The 5,698-nt window shown below is 39.6% G+C and overlaps 1 non-coding gene across 1 annotated transcript; it reads right to left on the bottom strand.

The window, feature by feature from the left end:
* Positions 1–3,119: 3,119 nt before the first annotated feature.
* Positions 3,120–3,227, bottom strand: LOC130984355 (small nucleolar RNA R71). The gene has a single exon (XR_009088295.1). It is a non-coding gene; the product is annotated as a small nucleolar RNA R71 (small nucleolar RNA).
* Positions 3,228–5,698: the final 2,471 nt, after the last annotated feature.

The raw sequence follows: 5,698 nt of genomic DNA, 5'->3' as shown, positions 1-5,698 counted from the left end.
TATGTATTTTCAACGGTAGAGTTTCTACACACCATAGATTAAGGTGTGGAGCTCTGCTGTACCTCGAGTATTAATGCAATTACTATTGTTCTTCTGTTCAATTGAGCTTGTTCTTGTTCTAAGATATCACTTGTTCCTCAACTTGATGAATGTGATGATCTGTGACACTCATCATCATTCTCACCTATGAACGTGTGCCTGACAACCACCTCCGTTCTACCTTAGATTGAGTGGATATCTCTTGGATCCCTTAATCGGAATCTTCGTGGTATAAGCTAGAATTGATGGCGGCATTCAAGAGAATCCGGAAGGTCTAAACCTTGTCTGTGGTATTCTGAGTAGGATTCAAGGATTGAATGACTGTGACGAGCTTCAAACTCCTGAAGGCTGGGCGTTAGTGACAGACGCAAAAGAATCACTGGATTCTATTCCAACCTGATTGAGAACCGGCAGATGATTAGCCGTGCTGTGACAGAGCGCGTTAAACATTTTCACTGAGAGGACGGGACTGTAGCCACTGACAACGGTGATTCCCAACATACAGCTTGCCATCGAAAGGAGTAAGAAGGATTGGATGAAGACAGTAGGAAAGCAGAGAGACGGAAGGGACAAAGCATCTCCATACGCTTATCTGAAATTCTCACCAATGAATTACATAAGTATCGATATCTTTATTTTATGCTTTGTTCATAAATCATCCATAACCATTTGAATCTGCCTGACTGAGATTTACAAGATGACCATAGCTTGCTTCATACCAACAATCTCCGTGGGATCGACCCTTACTCGCGTAAGGTTTATTACTTGGACGACCCAGTGCACTTGCTGGTTAGTTGTGCGAAGTTGTGATAAAGAGTTGAGATTGCAATTGAGCGTACCATGTTGATGGCGCCATTGATGATCACAATTTCGTGCACCAAGTTTTTGGCGCCGTTGCCGGGGAATTAAATGTCCTAACTACAGTTTCGCATTTGTTCCCTACAATAACAATGCCAAGTTTTGATCCGGCAACAACACCAAGTTTTTGGCGCCGTTGCCAGGGATTGTTTGAGTTTGGACAACTGACGGTTCATCTTGTTGCTTAGCTTAGGTATTTTTCTTCAGAGTTCTTAAGAATGAATTCTAGTGTTTCAAGGTGATATTCTTATCATCACCAAAGCTGATTGATTCTCATCAATTTAGCTCTTGAATGTAATGTTCTGTTGAAGCTTGGATAGCCATGTCTAATTTCTTTAGACTGAAGCTTTAGACTAACATTGCATGATTCCTGGAATTCTCATTAAGAATTTTGATATCCTTATTTTCTTTCAATTTTCGAAAAAAAAAATCCAAAAAAATTATAAAATCTTAAAACCAAAAATATGTTTTGTTTCTTGTTTGAGTCTAGTGTCTAATTTTAAGTTTGGTGTCAACTGCATGTTTCTATTCTTCTTTCATTTTTTTGAATTCATTCATGTGTCTTAATTGATCTTCAAGTTGTTCTTGATGATTTTCTTGTTCTGATCTTTAAATTCTCTTGTCCTGAGTGTTTTGTTGTTTCTCATATGCATTCTCATTTTGTTAGTGTCAATAGTATACAAACTTCTAAGTTTGGTGTCTTGCATGCATTGTTTATTTGATCTTAGTTTCATTTTGATTATTCCTCATTATTAAAAATCCAAAAAATTTTTAATTTGTGTCTTTTCAAGTCAATAATACAGAGAATTGAAGATTCAGAACATTCAGTAGAGGAATTACACAGAAAAAGGCTGGGAGTTCAAAACGCCCAGTGAGGAAGGAAAACTGGCGTTTAAACGCTAGCCAGGATGCTGGCTGGGTGTTTAACGCCCAAAAGGGGTGAGTTTTGGGCGTTAAACGCCAGAATGTATACCATTCTGGGCGTTTAACGCCAGGATGGCACAAGAGGGAAGATTTTGTTTTTAATTCAAATTTTTTTCAAGTTTTCAAAATTTTTCAAAATCAAATATTTTTCAAATCATATCTTTTCAATCATATATTTTCAAAATCAATTTCTTTCCATTTTCAAAAATACTTGCTAACAATTAATGATTTGATTCAACATTTCAAGTATGTTGCCTTTTCTGTTGAGAAAGGTTTAATGTCTGAATCATATCTTTTACATTTCTTGTTAGCCAAGTCATTAATTTTCAAAATCAAATCTTTTTAAATTGTTTTTCAAATCATATCTTCTCAATCATATCTTTTTAAAACTATATCTTTTCAATCATATCTTTTTAATCACATCTTTTTTATAAAATAGTTTTCAATCATATCTTTTTGATTTCTAATTTCAAAATCTTTTTCAAAAATCACTTAATTTTTTTCCAATCTTAGTTTTCGAAAATCAATTATTTTTTTATTAATTCACTCTAATTTTCGAAAATTTCTTCCCCTCTTCTCACATCCTTTTATTTATGGACTAACACTCCTCCTTAATGAACAATTCGAACTCTATCTTTCTTGATATGTTCGAATTCTTCTACCTCTTCCTTCTATTTTTCTTCCTCTGACACCTCAAGGAATCTCTATACTGTGACATAGAGGATTCCATATTTTCTTGTTCTCTTCTCTTTCATATGAGCAGGAGCAAAGACAAAAGCATTTTTGTTGAGGCTGACCCTGAACTTGAAAGGACCTTGAAGCGAAAGCTAAGAGAAGCTAAGGCACAACTCTCTGTAGAGGACCTAACAGAAATCTTCAAACAAGAGGAAGGCATGGCAGCCAAAAATAACAACAATGCCAAGAATGCAAGGAAGGTGCTGGGTGACTTTACTGCACCTACTCCCGACTTCTATGGGAGAAGCATCTCTATCCCTGCCATTGGAGCAAACAACTTTGAGCTTAAGCCTCAATTAGTTTCTCTAATGCAACAGAATTGCAAGTTCCATGGACTTCCATTGGAAGATCCTCATCAGTTTTTAGCTGAATTCTTGCAAATCTGTGACACTGTCAAGACTAATGGGGTTGACCCTGAGGTCTACAGACTTATGCTATTCCCTTTTGCTGTAAGAGACAGAGCTAGGATATGGTTGGACTCACAACCTAAAGAAAGCCTGAACTCTTGGGAAAAGCTAGTCAATGCCTTCTTGGCAAAGTTCTTTTCACCTCAAAAATTGAGTAAGCTTAGAGTGGAAGTCTAAACTTTCAGACAGAAGGAAGGTGAATTCCTCTATGAAGCTTGGGAAAGATACAAACAATTAATCAGAAAGTGTCCTTCTGACATGCTTTCTGAATGGAGCGTCATAGGTATCTTCTATGATGGTCTGTCTGAACTGTCCAAGATGTCATTGGATAGCTCTGCTGGAGGATCTCTTCATCTGAAGAAGACGCCTACAGAAGCTCAAGAACTCATTGAAATGGTTGCAAATAACCAATTCATGTACATTTCTGAAAGGAATCCTGTGAACAATGGGACAAATCAGAAGAAAGCAGTTCTTGAGATTGATACTCTAAATGCCATATTGGCTCAGAACAGAATATTGACTCAGCAAGTCAGTATGATCTCTCAAAGTCTGTCTGGAATGCAAGCTGCACCAGGCAGTACTAAGGATGCTTCATCTGAAGAAGAAGCTTATGATCCTGAGAACCCTTCAATGGAAGAGGTGAATTACATGGGAGAACCCTATGGAAACGCCTATAATCCTTCATGGAGAAATCATCCAAATTTCTCATGGAAGGATCAACAGAGACCTCAACAAGGTTTCAACAACAATAATGGTGGAAGAAACAGGTTTAGCAATGGCAAGCCTTTTCCATCATCTTCTCAACAGCAGATAAAGAATTCTAAGCAGAGCCACTCTGACTTAGCAACCATGGTCTCTGATCTAATCAAAACCACTCAAAGTTTCATGACTGAAACAAGGTCCTCCATTAGGAATTTGGAGGCACAAGTGGGACAACTGAGTAAGAAAATTACTGAACTCCCTCCTAGTACTCTTCCAAGCAATACAGAAGAGAATCCAAAAGGAGAATGCAAGGCCATTAACATGACCCACATGGCCAAACTTGGAGAGGAGGAAGAGGCAGTGATCGCCACTGAAGAAGACCTCAATGGACTTCCACTGGCCTCCAATGAGTTTCCAAATGAGGAACCATGGGAATCTGAGGCTCATAATGAGACCATAGAGATTCCATTGGATTTACTTCTGCCATTCATGAGCTCTGATGAGTATTCTTCCTCTGAAAAGGATGAAGATGTCACTGACGAACAAGTTGCCAAGTACTTTGGAGCAATCATGAAGCTAAATGACAAGTTATTTGGTAATGAGACTTGGGAGGATGAACCCCCTTTGCTCACCAAAGAACTGGATGACTTGTCTAGGCAGAAATTACCTCAAAAGAGACAGGACCCTGGGAAGTTCTCAATACCTTGTACCATAGGCACCATGACCTTTAAGAAGGCTCTGTGTGATCTAGGGTCAAGCATAAATCTCATGCCTCTCTCTGTAATGGAGAAGCTAGGGATCTTTGAGGTGCAAGCTGCAAGAATCTCACTAGAGATGGCAGACAATTCAAGAAAACAAGCTTATGGACTTGTAGAGGATGTTCTGGTAAAAGTTGAAGACCATTACATCCCTGCTGATTTCATAGTCCTAGAGACTGGGAAGTGCATGGATGAATCCATCATCCTTGGCAGACCCTTCCTAGCCACAGCAAAGGCTGTGATTGATGTTGATAGAGGAGAATTGATCATTCAAGTGAATGAAGAATCCTTTGTGTTTAAGGCTCAAGGATATCCCTCTGTTACCATGGAGAGGAAGCATGAAGAGCTTCTCTCAAAACAGAGTCAAACAGAGTCAAACAGAGCCCCCACAGTCAAACTCTAAGTTTGGTGTTGGGAGGCCACAACCAACTTCTAAGTTTGGTGTTGAACCCCCACATTCAAACTCTAAGTTTGGTGTTGGGAGGTTCCAACATTGCTTTGAGTATCTGTGAGGCTCCATGAGAGCCTATTGTCAAGCTATTGACATTAAAGAAGCGCTTGTTGGGAGGCAACCCAATGTTATATTTATCTATTTTCCTTTGTTATTTTATGTTTTCTGTAGGTTGATGATCATGGAAAGTCACAAAATCAATTGAAAAAGCAAAAACAGAATGAAAAACAGAAAGAAAAATAGCACACCTTGGAGGAAAACCTTGCTAGCGTTTATAACGCCAGTAAGGGCAGCAAATGGGAGTTTAACGCCCAGTCTGGCACCATTCTGGGCGTTTAACGCCAGAAAGGGGCACCAGACTGGCGTTAAACGCCAGGAAAGGGCAAGAAGCTGGCGTTAAACGCCAGAAATGGGCACCAGCCCGGCGTTTAACGCCAGAATTGGCATAAAGAGCATTTTTGCTCGCCACTTGGTGCAGGGATGAATTTTCCTTGACACCTCAGGATCTGTGGACCCCACAGGATCCCCACTTACCCCACCACTCTCTCTCTTCTTCACCCATTCACCAATCAACTCAACACCTCTTCCCCAAAAACCCCTCACCTATCAAATCCTACCATTCTCTTCACCACTCAAATCAATCCTTCATAAAACCCCACCTACCTCACCATTCAAATTCAAATCACTTTTCCTCCCAAACCCACCCATAATGGCCAAACCATACACCCCTCTCCACTCCTATATAAACCCATCTTCACCACCTCATTTTCACACAACCTAAACACTACTTCTCTCCCTTTGGCCGAACCACAAAGCCACCTCCA

This window comes from Arachis stenosperma, chromosome 5 (assembly GCF_014773155.1).
Source record: "Arachis stenosperma cultivar V10309 chromosome 5, arast.V10309.gnm1.PFL2, whole genome shotgun sequence".
Lineage (NCBI taxonomy): Eukaryota > Viridiplantae > Streptophyta > Magnoliopsida > Fabales > Fabaceae > Arachis > Arachis stenosperma.
Note: the sequence above shows the minus strand (reverse complement) of the source record. Positions and strands in the feature narration are given on the sequence as shown.